Source organism: Halyomorpha halys, unplaced genomic scaffold (genome assembly GCF_000696795.3).
Source record: "Halyomorpha halys isolate HHAL.00 unplaced genomic scaffold, Hhal_1.1 Scaffold467.1, whole genome shotgun sequence".
NCBI lineage: Eukaryota > Metazoa > Arthropoda > Insecta > Hemiptera > Pentatomidae > Halyomorpha > Halyomorpha halys.
In genome coordinates, this window is record NW_027114004.1 from 176,263 (window position 1) to 197,064 (window position 20,802).

General features: G+C 28.6%; 1 protein-coding gene across 1 annotated transcript in view; it reads right to left on the reverse strand.

Annotated features, from left to right (window-relative positions):
- LOC106683114 (zinc finger protein 521) overlaps positions 1–20,141 on the reverse strand; it is a 64,257-nt gene extending 44,116 nt beyond the window's left edge. The window contains exon 1 of the mRNA XM_014424370.2: positions 20,023–20,141. The gene's annotated coding sequence lies outside the window, so the exon portion shown is untranslated. The remainder of the gene's footprint in view (positions 1–20,022) is intronic.
- Between the last annotated feature and the right edge of the window lie 661 nt (positions 20,142–20,802).

Sequence of the window (20,802 nt, forward strand, 5' to 3'; positions counted from 1 at the left end):
CAAAATGAAATTCGCTCTCTGTAACTAAGATCTGCATGTTTTATTTAGAAATTCGAAAAAAAATAATAGTTGATTTCAATCAATTCTTTTTTTTTTAAGAATTTATTTATTGTTATTTACAACTGTATAAAGATATATACAAGTAAATTTGCTGTAGGTGACAAAGTGACATGATATAAACGTGGAGAATCTACTCATTGATAGAACACCAATTAATCAATTCTTAAAAAATTATTTAGAAAATACAATAATAAAAATATTAATTTTAAAAAAAGTATAAAGTTATGTGGCATTTTATTAAAAGATTTTCCTTTTTTTATATAATATACTTCTTTACCAAGCCTGAGATTCCAATTACTGTTTTCTTGTTTCCAATAATATTAGTTGTTGATTATTTATTTTTTTACGAATTAACTGTCCCAAGTATATTAGTAGATTAGATCTAGGATGTAGATTTGGCTCATGTTCCCACTTCAAAATTAATTTTATCTCTTCAGTTCATATTTCACTGCGTAATAAGTTGTTGCAAATATACCCTCATGTTTCGTAAATATCATCCTCGAAACTTACTTCAAGTCATAATTGTTGGAAAAGATGGATTTGTGTTTATTTAGAAACCTATTGACAAAATATTAATAAAATTTAACATATAGGTATTTAATGATTCTTTATGTTCCTTGATTTACCTGTAGGAAAAAAATTAGCGACTTATTTAAAGTTACGAATTTTAGTGTTTTGTACAAGAAACATAACTGTCATGTAAAACATCATCAAAATCAGAACCTTTTGACGTGTGTAATGATTAGAATGGTGAGATATAAACAAATTATTTGGACACAATGGGAAGATTCTAAACACAAATGATTTGTATCCGGATGTCTTGGAGTGATGAACTGTTTTTAATCAATGTGTTTTTTTTTTGTGTATATATGATATTGTATTTTTTTTTCTCAAGATAGCATTTTAGAGTCTCAAGGCTATATGTTTGGAATGTTACAATTGAATCAATGCAATATTAAAGTTATTTATTTCCTCATAAATATTACTTTATTTCTTATTTGCTTTATGCTATATTATTTTTTTCCCATCGTTGTGTAAATATCTCTCTGATTTATGTTCTAACGCAATCAAACAGGTCGTATAATCATCAGGCTGAAACGTCGGTTTTAAATAAAATAATAAACTTATAGTCAATATGAAAACCGGAATATGTAATCCTAATAGGAGAGACTCTTGTACCTAAAGAGCGTTGAGGAAGGATTAATTCCAGAGGAGGAAAAATTGAGTTTTCTTTGTCATCAATCGTGGCTGGATAAAACTCAACTTCTTTCATGTTTATTTATCGAACGTATCATTTAGTTCGTAAAAATAATTTATTTTCTCATTCTTACCATTACAAATAAAACAATAGACAACAAAGGAGAAATGGACCCTTGGTTAAACAAAAGCCTCAACGAAGAAGACAGCATAGAGCATCCTTGGAACACAATTTGCCTTGTGTGCAATTAACAAAGATAATAAGTATCTGGTGGAGGAAGGAACCAAAGGAACAAAGAAAGATGGGAGGAGTACCAAAAAAACTTATCAAGGGAAAATTATAATGGAGACACATAGTAAATGTGATGAAAACAACTCTAACTTTCAGGATGTTTTAGTTGTTCCAGAGTTACGTGGTGATCTAATGTCTGTGACCAAGTTAGTTGAAGAGGGGGATAAAGTCATCCTTTACAAGGAAGGAAGCTAGGAGGAGAGTAATGAACACTTTGAAAACAAAGCTCCTGCAATGAAAGAACATGCGGCATCTGATCAACATCAAATATAAAATGAAGGAAAAGCTAAGATGCGCCTAGAAAAAAAGAAAATTAAGAAAGAGAAACCTGCTGAAAGGTAACAAGAACTAAAAGACCAAATGATGAAAACACTTTATTGAAGATTTCTACACTGAAGAAGATAAAAAACACACTAGATTAAATGTTGATGACTGTAATAGGGACCTGGATGAAAATAATACGAAGATAAAGGAAAATTTTGTTGGCCGGAACTTTTCTTTCTTGTAGGCTAATTTACTAAATACCAAATTTTTATTTAATTAATCTTGACTGTCTTAGCCTACCAAAAGACTCCTTGTTAATTCCATTTTGTAAAATGGCTGAGTACCAACGAGCAGTTACAAAATTACAGTTCGTTATTCAGAGAAACAATCTACGCTAACTACCTCTAATTCTGTTAAATAATAATAATAATTAGATTTTATCACGAATTTTATGTTATGAAGTTATTACTCCTACTCATAATAATAAATATTACCTCTGTAGTTAAATTATATCTTAAAAAAACTCGAGAAAGAAGTAAAAAACTACAGTCAGTAGAAAGGTAGTACAGAAATAAATTGTAGTAAAAAAAGAAGCTATAAACTTTGTCAAAAAAATCAAAAAAAAAAATCATGGTTTCTAAAAGAATAAAAGAAAACAAGGTGTCTAAAAGTATAAATGAAAACAAGGTGTCTTGGATAAAACAGTCGAGATAATTAAATAAAAAATTGATAATTACAGTGAGTTAGCCTAAAAGAAAGGGTTCGGCCAACAATATTTTCCTTTATCCTAAAAAAAAAAGTTGATTTTTACCAACTAAATAACGCATCTTGTAAATGGACGTAAGAACAGCTGAGGTTCATACAGCCACGACTGGTAAGAAAAAAGTCTATAGGTGATGCAGGTTCGTATCCGACCTGGGATGTTGACTTTTTCATTGCGTAGCGGTCCCACAAAATGAAGAACTTTGACCCCCAACCATGGGCAAGGAAATATAGGACTCCAATCAGAGTCTTGGCCGGAAAAAAAAAGAAAACCAAACGAATTTTTCCAATTTGAGTGAAAAACATCTTAATTTATACATTTTTTACAGTAATATAAATTTTAGAAATCGTATGTATAATATTATATATTATATAATGTATATTGTAGATTATTATTATATATTGTAGATATAAAAGCCACGAGGAAATAAATGATCTGAGTAGAAAAACAGCTGGAAATATTTTAGGATTTTAATATTGTGACTGAAGATGAAAATGGTGAATAGAAAAAGCTAAAACATTACATTGATATTTGGACTATATAAATGTAGAAAAATAACTGTGTAAATTATTATTATGTAATTTTATATTAAAAATTGTGGGGATGATATTGTTCAAAAATATTATTCTCTTAATCTATTCAATTTATATTTAATAATAAAATTATTTCATTTTAAATTCGATTTATAGCGATCTTTTCTAATTTTGACTTCTAATAAAACTATCTCCCCTATTATCATTGGCTGGCAATCTGTAAACGCTTTCTCAAGAAAATAAATCACATTATTTTTTATGTTTATGTTTTATGCTACCAGCATTTATCTTCTCGATGTATATGCGAACTCACTAAGAAATGGAAGTGTATGACATTCTTCCTAGATGACTTACCCATCGTAGTAAAGTAATTTATTTAGACATGATGATCTGAAGTTGGTTAAGAATTTACTCTAAGGTTAGCCATTATATTGTGAATAATAAATGATGACCATGTGTTAAATATCTAACCGAAGTAGTTAAATTATCTCTTGTTTTGCCTTTATCGGGAGCTAAGAGACGAATCGAACACTTGTTAATTAAATTACAACGAATTAAATTGAAAGGATCAATATCGAAAAATAATTGCTACTAATCAGGGTTAGTTCTCATTAATATATAATTAGATAATGAACCACTGTGCCCTGAAACTTGTACTGCCCTAAAATCGGTAAAATTTAATTGGAAATCGAAACACAAGTGGCGATTATTTCATAAAAACATTCCTTCCACTCTTCGTTCCGTAATTAAATATGCACGAAGCGAGCTTCTAAAAACGACTTGATGATAATTTTATATACCGATGCCTATCTTATGTGAATAGTTTAATATTTAATTATGCAAGAAAAATTTAAAATATTTCAAAATACAATATATAAAGGAATCATTTAGTTGTTAAATATTGCTAAACATATCATAGTAAATGAAAATTATGCTCTATATGACAAAGATATAAAGAGCATTACTCTTTCTTAATTTATAATAAACAAACGTTAATGTGCATTGATTATTTTTTGTTAAAACTGGAACGATACTATAACAGGCATAAAAAGTAATTTATGTTCGGTATTCCAAAACACTAATGTGTTAATACAAGATACATATGCATATTTATAAATTTAATAAAGAAAATATATTTAAATGATATAATAGATAATAAAGTTTATAAATAATTATATTTAAACAATTTAAAATTGTAAACACAACCCATCGTTTTAACAACCTGAAGTACATTAAGTAACCTTGCTTCCTTTTCATTTGAGCAAATAAAAGTACAATATATTGCGTTTCATTCTATCATGTATTTTTTTTTCGGCCAAGACTTCCATTGATCATGTAGTTTATACCATATTTAATAAAAAAAATATTAATATGGTTATGAAAAATAACCATAAAAAAATTTATTTTTAGATTCGTTGTATTTAGGGTTTATAAGTTCTAAAAACCCATTTAACGCCTGTTTGGATCACAATTTGTTTTTCAATAAACTTCATTTTATAACCAACACTGTTTTCATTACATATATTTCAATAGACCTACCAGAACCATCAATTATTTAGCTCCGTTAGAACTGAAAATTTTTTTCGGTGATATTTTCAACCTGAAAGTTTAAGAGTGCAGAATCAAAATCTGCCACCATCTTGGTGTAAAAGGAAATATATACAGTTAGTTTAGTTATTAATTTAATTGTTTTTTATTTATTTAATTAAAAAAGTATTATTTTTTAAAGTTTGCATTTTATTTTCCGGTAATATACGCAATAAATCAAATATTATGGTGGAAGAATTATGTTGATACCGTTTTCCAAATTCGAGATATAAAATAAATTAGTTTCAGGGTGCCTGGATTTTTTTTTCTCAGCTCACAACACCCATTGGATGATAGGGTTGGATATGGATCGATTTTTTTCCATATCGAATCACCAAAAAATGGGGTTGATCTTTTTTTTTCGGTGATATTTTTAGTGCAGAATCTGCCACCATTTTGTTGTAAAAGGAAATATACTCAGTTAGTTCAATTATTAATTGAATTTTTTTTAATTTATTTAATTAAAAAACTATTATTTTTTAATAGTTACTTTTTATAAAAAGCAAGAATTATGTTGATACCGTTTTCCAAATTTGAGATATAAAATAAATTTGTTTCAGGGTGTCTGGATTTTTTTTTCACAGCTCACAACACCCTTTGTTGTGACCCCACATTGCATGATAGGGTTGAATATGGATCGATTTTTTTTAATGTCTAATCACCAAAAAATGGGGTTGATTTTTTTCTCAAATTTAATGTAATAACACAAATTACTCATAAAAAAAATCATAATCCATCTTCAGGGGCTACAAATAATTTTTAACGGAATTTTTAATATAAAATATCATGTAGTTTAGACTATTTAAAACTTTCGTTTTATATTAAAATTCCAGTAAAAAACAATTTGTAGACCGTGAAGATTAATTATGATTTTTATGAGAGATTAGTGTTATTACATTAAATTTGAGAAAAAGATCAACCCCATTTTTTGGTGATTCGACATTGAAAAAAATCGATCCATATCCAACCCTATCATCCAATGGGTGTTGTGAGCCGTGAAAAAAAAAATCCAGACACCCTGAAATTAATTTATTTTATATCTCGAATTTGGAAAACGGTATCAACATAATTCTTCCACCATAATATTTGATTCATTGCGTATATTACCGGAAAATAAAATGAAAACTTTAAACAATAATAGTTTTTTAATTAAATAAATATAAAACAATTAAATTAATAACTGAACTGACTGTATATATTTCCTTCTACACCAATATGGTGGCAGATTTTGATTCTGCACTCTTAAACAACAGGTTGAAAATATCACCAAAAAAAAAAATTTCAGTTCAAAGGGGGCTAAATAATTTATGGTTCTGGTAGGTCTATTGAACTATATCTAATGAAAACAGTGTTCGTTACAAAATTAAGTTTATTGAAAAAAAAAGTGATCAAAAAAGGCGTTAGATTGGTTTAGAACTTTTAGTAAAACCCCTAAATACAAATTTTCTGACGAATCTAAAAATAAATTTTTTTTTTACAAAACTTTTTCCCAGCCTAAATGCTTCAAATTTTGTCTACTCTATAATAACCTTAAATAGCCCAAGTTTGATAAAAAATAAAGTTATACATTTATTTAAGGAAAAAATTGAATTCATGAACTTATTCTAGAAGAGGATGAAAATTGAAAAATAATCAACGTATCAAAAATATATGGTATATTCATCCATACGATTGATAGAAGAGTGGAATATCTTAAGTACTGACGCTGCCAATATGTAAGAGTGATTTTCTAAAAGGGAATTGAAATTTGATGGTTATATATTATGCCATAATTTTTTTTAATCAATAGAATGAGTAGTAAAGGGTTATAGTAAATAAAAGATTCATTGATCATACGATGGAAAATATTAGTGAATGGAATATACTAGTTTATTATCCATGAGTAAGTGACTTGGTTAGTCCACGAAATTAGAAAAAGTCGACATCCTCCTCAATATCGCTTCTAGTTAAAGTGGATTTTAATAATAGAATAATGATGTATATGTATAATAGGTCCTACCAATACTGACATATATATATATATATACTTTTTTTCGGTTTGCCGACTACGACCTAGTAGATTTTGGGCGCCCGAACAACCCATCTCTACGCCTGCCTCTCTTGGGCTACTGCTTTCCAGTTTGCTGCAGCTCTTTCGCATCTTTGTTGATTCTGTCTATCCATCTGGTTTTTGACCTCCCACGTAGTCTCTTGCCTACTATAGTGGCATTAATTGTTGTGTAACAATTAATAATCCTGATGGATTTCTGCGAGCCACATGTCCCGCCCTTATTGACCTCCATGCTTTCAAATCATGAGATATTGACTGACCAGTCTCTGCAAGCAGATCGCTGTTAGCTCCCCGACATCTATTAAGGGTCTGATCCCAGATCACTCCTGAAATCGTACGAAGGACTTTCCGTTTAAATCTCTCGATTCTACTTTCTAATGTACCTATCAGAGCTTAGGTCTCACAGCCGTATATCGGAGATCGTTATCGTGGCATTGCACCTTTGTTCCAGATTTTTAGAGATTTTTCGGGAATTTCATTATTATTGATAGAGAGTAAGAAGGCTCAGTTCGCGCTTGTTATACGCTGGTCTATCTCGAGATATTTGAGATTGTCCACTTTCGGAAACGATTTGCCATTCACGCAGACCATTTCGTTGTTATACTGACTTATATTTATTCGTTCGGATGGCTATGCTTTCTACACTGGTTCTGCTGTATCAACCTTCTTACTTACGTTTCTTGGGCTCAATTACCTGGCTTTAAGTAACCTTCACCATAATCATCGTCAACTAGAGGTGTAATGTGTTGTCACTTAGCTGACGATAGCATGTAAGAGCACTTTAGGCCACGTATTGGAGCCGAAAGAACAATTAATGCATGTAGTTTACGACTTTACAACTTGAATTAACAAATTAAAGTTTTCATAAGACATTAATTTTTTTTTTTTTAAATAATTCTATTGAAATTTACAACTGTATATTATATAATACATTCAGTAAATTTGATCTTAGTTAGAATAGGTGTTACAGGCGTGTAGAGAAACTACCCATTGGTAGCACTCTAATGACATTTTACATTGGCAGGTCTCGTGGCCATCTTCTTTTCAGGCGCCTAGGAGAATTGTCAGGAATGTAAGTGGAAGAAAAGTTGGAAACTAGTGGGTCTGGGTGGTTAGAGAGTTTATAAGGGAAGGAATGATATATAGTTCAGGCTAGTTAGGTTACATATAGAACATTAAGGATTTTACGAAGGATTTTGGATTGTAAGGATTGGATACGAAGGGGAATACGAAGGTTTATTGGAGCCCCAAAGCTCAACTCCATATGTCCAGATCGGTCTTATTACAGTCATGTAGATCAGTCTTTTGTAATGTGTTGGATGTTTAGACCGTTTGTCTAGTAAGCGCTGTAATAGTCGGAATCTGCGTGCAGTTTCCTGTCTTTTCGGTCTTGTGCGAGGATTATAGTTTAATCGTTTGTCCAAATGTAGTCCAAGGTAGTGGATCTGTTCGACGGCGGTAAGAGTAACATTATAAAACGAAACTGTAGGGCAGTCGGTAGGTTTACGACGAAAGGTAAAGGAGATTTGATGGGATTTGTAGGAATTTATCTTAATCCTCCAATTACGACACTATTCTTCGATGTCTGTGATATGGGAGACGTAAAATTTAATGTTCTTTAATCGATTATGGTTTAAATTCATCGCCTGGATGCATCGTTTAGGTTATAGGTGAAAATCCTACCCTCCCAAAAAATACCTAACATATCGTAAGTTACTTTATCATACTAAATGGCTACACAGAAAGAATTTTAGGCCCACGAGAAATGCATTTATGCACTATTATGTGTGATATATAGTACTATATCTTAGTTTTAGGCGAAATTAGAAAACTAAATTCGTCGTTTTGTTTAGGACGATTTATGGTTTATAACTATACAACTTGGCCGTATTATTAAGTTGTAGTACTCATAAAAATTTAATTTAATTCAATTTGTTATGCTTTAATTTTTTCGCTAGCATGTACCATTTAGAAGGTGTAGGCGAAAAACAAATATAACGACCTGATTCATTACTTTATCAAATTAATTAGCTGCATAGTACTAATTTTAGGACCGGAAATATGTTCCTGTGTTAAGCGGGGGAGGGGGGGAAGAAATTTTTTAAAAGTGTTAGCAGATGTATGTTTTATAAGCTGGGTTATATTCATTGGCCTCCTGGACTTTAGTTGCTAATTGGCGAAAAAATGCCCTCCAAAAACCACAAAACGCCTTAATCGTTTAAAGTGACTTTTATTCTGCCCTCTTTATACTTTATAGTAACAATTGAATTAGAATCACGAATGTTTAAAGAGAGACAATTAAAAGCTTTTCACTTCATCTGAATGAAGTCAAAGTTTCGTTCGGAAATGCATTAGATTTGCCCAAAATTGTGGTGTGAGATAAGGGCATGGTTTTCTGTATATGTTGGAAAATATTAGAAGAGGTGATATTAGATTTTTGGTTTAATAGAAAAGCAGATAATTCAAGTTTTCTGCAGTAACTAAAAAACTATTTAGTTAGGCAATTCTAAATTGTAGCATAAACTAGACTTAATTTTCTTGAAAAGACAGTTGAAAAGTTTTGGTAAAACCATTTGGAAGAGGTCAAATAACGCGTAGTTATGGGTTTCTTTAAATCATCAATTGAAAGTCCACTTCAAATAATAAAAAAAAAAAAACAGATACTTGAATTTCCTGCTTTTATTTGTGGAATCGGACCATAGTCAATATAAACGTTGTTTGTTACTATCACCTCTTTAAATATTGCCCCGTACTTGCAGGACATTTGGCATAGTGTTTTGTTACTACCTAATTTTACCACATACCTTTGGGCAAATCAGAAGTCAATTCTATACCTGACAGAAACCTGGACTTAATTTATACCAAGTTAAATTTTATATAGATGTGGGTCATTTTTAGCCAAGCAGATGGCTGAGAAAAGAATTATGTTATAATACAACTAAACAGGAATTTAAAAAACAAAATACTTCTCGCGATTGGTTCCCCCATAACAAACCTCAAGATAGATTTAGTTTGACCAAACAACATTTCTTAAAATAAATTTTATCTACAATACGATAGAGTGATTAACATACAGTAACTTTTTAATTAAGTGAGGGACTTAATTAAAAAGTTACTGAACGTCTATGGAATAAGTTGTAAAGACGCAATATAAAGTAATACAATTTCTAGAAGAACAGCGTGAATTATGGGTTGTTTTAATGGGTACAATAATTATTCAAAACATTATTAGGTGAATGCAATGTTCAATACGAGTCGATTATTATGATTGACGAAGAAATGCTATATGATATATCGAAAGAAAATTTTAAATACTATAATCGTATTCTAATAATTTATAGTTTTATACCTTATTTGTTCCATTCTATACCCATTATTTATTGTAATATAATGTAGTGATATTAATTATTAGTTGTAATACATCGTTACTTGTTAAAAAAAAAAATGTCATATCTTATCCTGATGAGGTTTATAATATTATGAGGTTTATTATAATAGATGAGGTTATAAAGTATCGAGTCTAAAAATTGATTACAAATTGATATAATTTTTCGACAATCCTACTAGGTAATGGGCATACGTAATGGAAAAAAACATTGTCAGATGAACATAAATGTATTTTTTGTCAGATTTTAGAATGAAAATTGAATTTATTATCAAATAACCGGTTTGTATATAACTTTAAGGAGTTTATTTAATATTGAAAGTAAATTTTCAGTTCAACAGATCAAACGATTTTATACCCAAAAATATTTTATTTTAATTATTAAAAAGATTTTTTAAAAATTAATTAATTTTTTAATGAGGTGTTGATAGTTGACCGTAGATTACTAATTGGAGAAGATGGTTGGGGGGTGCAGTCAACAAAAAAAAAAATAAATAAACAAACAATTATTTATTTATGCCCAAATTTCGACCTGAGTTTCAGCTTTATGAAGAGCTTTAAGAAATTAATAAAAAATGTCTATAATTTAAAAAAAAAATTATTTCTTAGGAAAAATATTAATACTGTATAATAAGACAGTATATGATCTGCTCTTATACCTGAAAAAGTTTGGTGGGTAAGTACATAAATTAGCTTAAACATTAGTGATTTCGAAATATTGTTACTATTAATACCCAATCCATAAATTAACTCCACATTGCATCAACTTATCGTAAAAGAATTGGAAAACATTTTTCATTTCGATGTTATGTTAAACAATAAGTGATACAGTTATAATTTTCAATCAAGTTGGTTGGAACGAACTTTCCTAGATTTCACGAATTATGAAAGGTGATTATTTCATTGTCCTATTCAATATCTATAAATTAAAATTGTTACATATTTAAAATATTATCGTATTATTGTTTTTATTTTGTTATCATTTGTCATAACAAATCATTAAATATATTACTATATAAAAAAAATCATAAATTATTTATACCATATAAATCCTAAAAAAGATAAATCATCTCTAGTGTGCAGTACAATGTGTCCTATAAAAGATAAAGAGCCTAAGAGTGAAATAAAGTAAAATTAATGATATAATAATAGTATTTTTTTTAAATGTATAAATTAAATAAATAATGATTAGAGAAAAGAGATACTATGAAATGGTCGGTATTATGAATAATACAACTATAAAACAAAAACTATTTTTTTAAGAATGATAAAAAATTAGGAAATAACTTTAGAAAGTACACATAATATTAATTTATTTATTAATTTTATTTTCAATAGATATGACAACTAATAAAATTTTAATCATGAAATTAAAGGGGAATAACAATATAAATAAAAATAAAATGTATCAATTTTAATTTATTGGCATCGAACTGGAAAATAAGCCTCTTTAAGAAGATAAATAAAGTTTATAAATTTATATGAAGTTTAAGGTAATTTCCTTGAAATTTAATTAATTTATATAAAAAATACTTCTTCAAATGATTTTATTTCAGTTCACTAGGGACAGTATACATTCAAAATATCAAATTGGTTTCTACTTATATTTGTGTTTTCTGGTTATAGCATATGTGAAAGGTTCTTAAAAAAATGTAGATATAATTCAAATTATATTTAAAATACAGATATAGATTGAACTATTGATTTATTTTTAAATTTTTTTAAATTGTACAATTCATATTACATATTAATGGTGGACTTTAAAACAAAAGTTGTCTTTACTAACCTAATTTTACAGACCCAAAGTTAAACTATGAACACCACTTATCAAAAAAGAAGAATCTTCTATAATTAGATATGCAGGACGAGTTTTTAATTTAAAAAAAAACTTTGTTTACTTAACTTAAGCAATGACTTGTTATCTACAAATTGATAATTTTTACAAACCGTGTTATTAGAATTTATTATTTTTTCACATGTCTATACGAATATACGGTACACTACGATTTAAAAATTCAAAAAATGTTATGGAAAATTTTATATTTTTCTAGTTTTGCAACATAAACTCTTGTAAAGGCATTCCAATTAAAATAACGTGGAGTATAGAATTGATTTATTTAACTTACTGTCGTGTCTGTCTCTTAAATAAATTGGTTATTTCTTTAGAATTTTCTTCATTCGTGCTCATGCATAAAAATGGTTGATAAATCCGAAGGACTATTAGAAATTTAGCGTTCTCAGAAATAACATGACTTGGTAATAACCAGACGGCACTGCACGGAAGCTTAGTCAACGCCATCCAAGTATTTTACATTAAGCAACCAAACACTGTGTCAATTGAATAAAACATTTAACATTTAGCTTTCGAACAATGTAAATATTTCTGAAGTCAAACAAAAAATAAAAAAGAAAAAAGAAAAAAACTGCCAGCTTCTATATTCGGGATTGCTTTACGTGTAAATAAAACACGAAGGGTTCTGGTAAATTTTTAAATTGTAAGTTTTAGCCTACAAGTTAAAAATCTAATTTTTTATTAATGTTTATTGATTCGATTTTAGTTGAAAAAGGGAAAATGAAATAATATTTAATAAACAGTTGTATCTTTGATAATCCGAGTTTATTAGTTTAGTAACTTATGATGATGGAGTTATTATTAGACGTATATTATAACTTTTTTCATTGTTTATTGATTTAATAACAGTTGAACCGTGCTTAGCCGGCTCTCCGGATTAACCGGCGGTGAACTGACAATAAGTAAAGTTATAAAAAAAAAAAACTTTAAATAATTGAAACATAATGAAAAAACGACCGACTTCATAGCTATTAAATACTAACAAAATGGCTATTAAATACTAACAAAATGGCTATTAAATACTAACAAAATCGTTTGTACTCTAAAATCATGTATAAAAATAACCCTGCACCGCTACAGCCCATAAAGGGTCAGAGATTCATTACCTTCTAAGGAAGTACTGTTTCTTGAACAACGTTTGTACAAGGAGATGATATGTTTATGATTACGCTAAACCACTGGTTCCCCTCCCCCCCCCCAAATTAAGAGTACGCTTAGCGTACCCCTCAAGGGCATTTAAACTCTTTGGGTTGACATGAGAAACAAAATAAATAATTATCAGCCACAGTTAGATTAGAATTCGGGTCTTATAGTAACACAGCGTCTAACTCACTGAGCTACCCCGCACTAATATAATGAAATAATAATAATAATGAGAATTTTTATTTTAAATTATATTAAATTGGCCTAATAAATTTAATATCATCATTAATATTAATATCATCTTTACAGGGTGTTTCAGGGAGAATTGGTAGAAATTAAGGGTTTTACCAAAAATAATCCCACATTATTTTTCATGGGTATTCCATGCAAATCACGTTTTCTCCTATTAAAATCAAAATTTCTCTGATACAACTGAAGATTGCTCAATTCTCGTCACAATTTTAGAAATATATGATGGCATAACATCAAAAGAAAAGTAAAAAATTAATAAATAATTTTCTGACATACTAGTAGAATCTACACAGTTAATTTTTGAGGTTGCGGCTTTAGCGCACTCAGCCTCCACTGGCTCACTACCAGTGATGCGGCGAGAGGGATGCGGAGGGATCTTTTGAGCTCTGCTCTACCCCTCACACGTGGGGGATAAAGTGGGTTCAGGGATTCTCAGGTCGATTGTGTAAATATTGTATATGAGAGTGTAAATGTGAGTAGAGATTATATGATTTTTATTATTATTTTATTTTATATATTTATTTTTTCATACACATAGTTTGATTATTTTCATTTTCTTTACCCTTCTGTTTGTATATATTTTAAGAGAGATTTTATTTATTTTTATGTACTTTTTTTAATTTATTATTATTATTTTTTTTTTTATTTCTTTCATTTATTTTCATTCTTATTTTAGTATAAATGTGATCATTCATCACTATTACCTATTGCCCACAATAGTGTGGCAGATAGTAATATTTATCAATTAAATAAAGTTTTAAAAGAAAGAAAAATTTGAGGTAATATCTTTGGCATTTAATAAAAGTTGCTTTATTTCATCCGGTCTCCAACGGTATACCCAAATTTGCGAATCTAGATTAATTTTGAAGAGATATTGAAATTTCAAGGTTATAAAACATTAGCTACTTGCAACAATGCGAGTACTAATTATTAAATTTGTTCCAGTGTTGATATCTCGTGCTTTTTTCTCCCAATATTATTGTAAAGGATTTTTCTCCCAATATTGTCCCAAAATTTTAATTTTTAATTATTCGTTCAAATCCTTTTTTTTAAGAGGTGATAGTGATTAAAACAGTATCGTAATTAGATAATAAAGTGGATTAAAATACTAAAACAGTTGCCCATATAATAATCTCCGCCGGTTTGAAGTTATAAATCCACTTGTTATTATTTAAGTTCATTTAGGTAATAGTTTAGTGGATGTTCATACAGCTTGATGTAGTGGATACTGTTATCTAAAAGGTACAAAAAATATGACAGGGACCAAAATAGAAATGATTGATAAATTGGCAAATTTTTTAGTATTTGATTCAACTTTATTTTTAAATTACCATAATTATAATGATTACTATAACCAACTCCACTCCTAAAATCTACAATTGAAAAAAAAGAAATAAAAACTGAAATTCAAAAAGTAAGAAAAAGAAAACTTGAAAAAAATCATATCGGAAATTATTATCGTAGATTTCGAACTTGGTGAAAAAATATGAGAACTCTTCAATTATATTTGGGAAATATTGATTGTTATGGAAAAAGAAAAAGGAAAATCCTTTACAAGATCACAACTCGGCAACTGTTTACGATAGGAAAGTGAAGTCAGTGGCACTGAACTGCGGTATTGATAAACTATCCTACCTTTAATTACTGTCGTTTCTTACTGAATATTAAGTTTCGCACTACATTTTAATTTTTACTTAATTAATTTATAAGCTAAATTAGCATTGAATTTTTTTCTTATATACACTCCGGATTAACCGGCGATGTCTCGGAACCGATTGGGGTCAAGTGTATTTGACCATAATTATATATTTAGCAGAAAATTATTGAAAGATATAATGATCACTATACACCTGGATAGTGCATTCAACTATAAAATGGATTCAGGAAATATTAACATATTTTTTTTCTGAACTAATCATAAAGTTATATAAACAATATGGTATTTCCCCATTCTGCAAATAAAAATAGTTGATAAGGAATCCATATCGAGTATATGGGATCCATAACTTAAATTATATTTTAGTAACAATAAAAGTTATAAGGTTTTTTTTTTTTTTTTTTTATAAAATATTAAGTGAATTATTTTAGAAATGATAAAGTCACCAAAATGAACATATATGACCTGAATACAAGAATATCTTGGAAAATCAGAATTAAAGAAAAATTAACAAGTACTTCCTAAGCTAAGAATAACTTAAATTGTGACTAATGAGATACAAAATGGCCAACTTTGTGTTAAAAAAATTGGCCCGAAACGTTAAAAAACGTATTATGTAAGAAAAAAGATTTAGATATTTTTTTTATTAATATCTGTACTATTTTATAATTTAATTAAGTAGTTGTTACGTAGTTAAACAAATATTACTTTAGTTGTACATTGTTATTAATCTGAAGGGATTAGACGCCTCAAAAAAAAATTATTAATAAATATCTTGGGTCGAAATTATTCTCTTCCTTTTAAGATATATTTATATAGAATTTGAATATTTTTATATCAATTAACTTTAAATAATAATTTTTTTTTCATAATTAGATAAATGTTTTTGCTTAATAAGTAAGAAATATAATCTTAATTTTGATCTAAACGTCTAAATGGAAATGTTTGTAATAAGGGAAATGATATATTTCAATTTTAACTTGAAGACTTCAGGGTCTATTAGATATTCTTTTCTTCAATATTACATACTAATTATTGTATTAGTATTAAACATATTGTTTACTTTTTTCATAATATTTCTGTACAAAAATATATTTATTAGTAAATAGTTAGCTATAAAAAATAAATAAATATTTTTTCTGCTACTTTTTGTACCTTGTATATTGCATGAAGGTGGATATAGATATATATATTAGTGTTTCTCACCAATAATCACCAGGAGCTAGTATAGTTCAGAGAACTGTCCCCTTCTTAGCTATCCATGACAAATTCAGAAGCGATACAAATTTAATTCTGTAGCCGTACAGACAGTTAGGATGACTCACTAAAGTTAATTTGTCTAAAAATAAGTTTCCTCTTATGGTGTATTTTTTAAAAACCCAGGATATCTCATTTCTTGAGTTGTATTCGAATAAATTAATTTTATGGTTAAAAATATCTATATTTTTGTTAAATTTTTCGTTTTTTTCTGGTGTCTTTCGAGATGTTCGAACTGTGGATAAATTAAAAATTGGATTATAATAAATATTCCATTTAAAATATTAAGGTCCATACAAAAAAAAATATAAATAAATAAGTACTTGTTATATAAACTTATTTAAATAAACCATTAGTGAACTAATAGGTGAGATTTAAATCATAAGCCACAGTATAATATTTTTATGAAAATGGTTATATATTTGTTAATTAGAAGCCTATTAAATAAATATCAACTTTTAATAAATATTACAAAGGCTATGACTTAACGCATCGACACTATTATCTTATAATAATTGTGTGTGTGTGAAACATGAGCTAAACTAAGAGATAGGTAAATGAAATGATTTGATTTTAATGAAAGATGTTTGTATGATAATAATTCACCTTATAGAAGGTTACATTAATTTTTATAATTACTCGTTTTAAATATATGGATATTTTTAACGGGAAGAAATTGATACATAAAAGAAGAAAGCATCAATCGTATGTATTAATAATAAAAAAAAAAAAGAAAAGAAGAATTAGATATTTTTGTATGTAAAATTTATATAGAAGTAATAAAAATAAAGGAGAAATGAATAACAAAATGCAATAAATAAAAATAAAAAAGGAGAGAGTTTGTTGTTTGTTGTAATAGAAGGTAGGAGTTGAGTTCTAGCATTTCCTAGGTCATCCGGAAGTCGTCTGCAATAAATTTTCCTTTCTTTGCTATCTACTGACCTCACCAGTACGATATAAAAATCCTACAAAAAATATAATAATAAAAAACAAAACAAGTGAAGTGGTATCTTAAATATAGACTTTTTTTTTAAACCAGATTATAGTAAGTTCTAAAAATATAATAATTTTCTTATTTAGTAATGTTTTAATTTTTTTACGAATATGTATGTTTCTAACATATTGAATATTAGACAATTCATATTTTGTTCAAAGTTATCATTAATGCTTTTATAAATTATTAATAATTAAGAGTAAAAAAAAAGAAGATAAATAATATTTTCTTATATATACTGAAGAAAAGTTGAAAATTAATACATAATAAAATAAATAAATAAAATATTTGGTTATTACTAATTGGTAGTTGATATGTTATTATTATTATCTATGTTACAACTTGATATTTTTCAGTTTCATCTTTACATAATAGCCCATTGTTCGATGGATAATTGTTTGTTTAACAATCAAATATTAAAAAAACAAGAGTCTATTCAGTGAAATATCGTCAGAATAATTTAATTGAAAGTAATTAACTTATCATATCATAATATTTTGTCTGTTAAACCGATATATGATTTTTCCAAAAAAATATATAGTTATTATTATTAATCAAGGTATGCTTTTGATTTTAGTTATAAATAATTGTATGATTCTCCCTTTTCTTTCATTTCCCCATATAAAACTTATTTATTTATCAAAATTAAAATTGAAAAAGGGGCTCTAGACAACAGGATAATAACCGTAGTGAAATAATTTAAAAATTAAAATCATATATAGGAACAGCTTTTTCTATTTCTTGCAGTTGATAAAATTTCTAATGACCAGTTCAATTTACAGCAAATTTAATTCTAAACACAACCTAAAATCATAAAAATCATAATTTTTGAATGTAAATATAAAAAAATATATAAATAAATTACACATATACAATATTTAAGATTTCGATAAAACTTAAAAAAATTTACACTAGACAACTATGCGTTTTGGAAATTTAGCAATATTTTTTTAGTTAGAATTTAAAGATTTTTTTTATTGATTAATTTTTTTCGTTAAAAAAAACATGTGAAATATTTTCCATTGGTTTGATTTCAATATTTATACATTAGGTGTCTGTGTATATGTTCATAAAGCTTATTGTATCCGAAATTCATAATTTGTTAGAAAATTTAAAAACATTTTATGAGTAATAACCTATAAAAATCATCTTTTATGAGCTATCTTTTAGTTTTACTTTATGAGCATGATGTTATTTTTCATTTATAGTTCATAAATTTAAAGAAAACAAATATTTTAAGAACAATGTGATATATTTTGGGTGGAATTTTAAACTATAAGTGAAGTACAAAGCTAAAATCGAATATTCGACTTCAAATTTTAAGTAATCATTGTTTTGTGAAAATTTTAAATATTAATAATATTAAGAGTAGAGTAATATATTATTTAAAGATCCCTATAACTCTCTGTGCTTACATTCATACTATATACCATGTATACTCGCTCTACACAAGTGTTCCTTTACATGAATATAATTTATGACCAAAATAAATTTATAAACAGTGTGATATAATAAACTGATAGTAACTAGGAATGGAACTTTTGGAAAGGAAACGAACTACGAACTACCTTTCTGTAGGCCTTCAATAAAGTAAGCTTGTAATATGTTGGCAGGTGGAAACAAGGGCCCTCCATGGCAGTACTCGCCCGAGATTTGAGCAGTCGTGGCAGAAAAGAAATTGTAACGGTTCTATTTCGTCAATCAAAGCGCATGTTCTTTAAACCTACCTCTTCTATTTACTATCTCTCACCAGTCCGCCACTGGCTACATCCCTGTCAACATCAATTTGTCATATAACTTTTTTTTTTCAAGCAGTATAGGTAAATTATCAAGACCGAATGAGTATAAGAAAGTTGGAATACAAAATACTGTCCATGTTGAGATATGCAACTATTCTCATAAGCTAACAATTAACTGTCAATAACTGCTGCTCCATTCTGCACTGGACGATGTAAATTGATAAAAAAATCTCATGAACACACTATTTTACTGTGTGATAACAGTTCTCAGTAATGAAGGTAAAAAAATTAACAGAATAAAATCATTATTCTACTGTATTAACCATATAAGACAAATATATATATAAATGGAACATGTTTTTGTTTTCTCCTGCAAAGAAGATTTCAGATAGGAGTTTTATGGAGAATAGGAATATGTAATTTTGAATATCTTAAATGAAAAATGATTTCTAAAAAAAAAAAACAGAGTCAAGAAGAAGCTAGTAGTAATTTACAGATAGCATTATAAACAAAAAAAGCAGCATATCTTCAACCTGTAATGAGTATCCTCTTCATAACTCATAATATTGACAATCAAGTTTTGTTAAAATTCTAGTTATAAGAGAAACAAGGCTATTGAAAAGTCATCGACCTCCTTTGAACATCGAGTATTCGAAATATTCAATATGAGTAAACACAAAATATTTTTATCAAAGTGGCATTTGTTTGTTTATGACAAGTACGATGTCCGGTATCACGTGAAACGGAAACAGCACTGTTCGGATCTTACTCTTTCTACTATTAACCGTGTCGGAATATCATTTAAAAATTAAAGAAAAAAAAAAAAGGAGCGACAGGGATGAAACCTCCTTACGTGGTGTAACAGCGACAAATGAAAGTTTCACTTAGAAGGAAAGAAATGGAAAGTGGAGGAGGGGGGAAAGCATATTGTGGACGGGGACGTTGACGCCCTTGAGTTGAAAGTGAATTTAAACTATCGATCAGGTTGTTGACTCACCTCGTGTTGTGTGCATGGTGCGGGCCGAGGAGCAAGGATGAGAGGGAGCCTGTAGCCAGCGTTCACAACACACACAACTGAAATCCACAAAACAAAGTATCGATTGATGTGTGACGTCAAGGGAGGTAGGGGACACTTGATACGGCCGGGGAGGGGTGGAAGTGCAAACACGATATGAAATTCAATTTTATTACTTTTCTCTAGCTGCCCTCCCTCCGCCCCTCCCCTCCCCACTGAGACTGCGCACTAGCTCGCCCGCCCCCTCCTCCCTCCCCTATCTGATTTATGCAGATTAACCGATCTTTGATGGAAGCGGTCGAGGCGGCGTTAATCAGGCCCCGCTAATGAGCCACCGGCGACACGATAATAAAATCGCGACTGTGGCATCTTATCGATCCCTTGTCACACAGCCTCGTCCGAAATCTCTACCTCACGTTTCTTCTTTGTCCCTTTCCTGTCTTCCTCCTTTCTCTTTCTTACCTCCTTTCCAATTCGTCTTTATCCTCTTACAATATCCAACTCGATGAAAAAATTCTTATATTTCACTTAATATATACGCTGCGAATGATAAAGGTCATTTGTTCTTAAAAAAAAAAAAAAAAAAACTGTGCGTGATCCCTTATAATCAGATGTGTGGTTACGTTTTGCCAATTAAAATATTCCTTAAATCTTTTAATATAAAAATATTTTTCTACCTAAACCAGAAAATGAATGAATCTTAAAATTATTTTACTGGAAGATTATTGATTGACCGTGTGTATAGATGAATGGAATATGGTC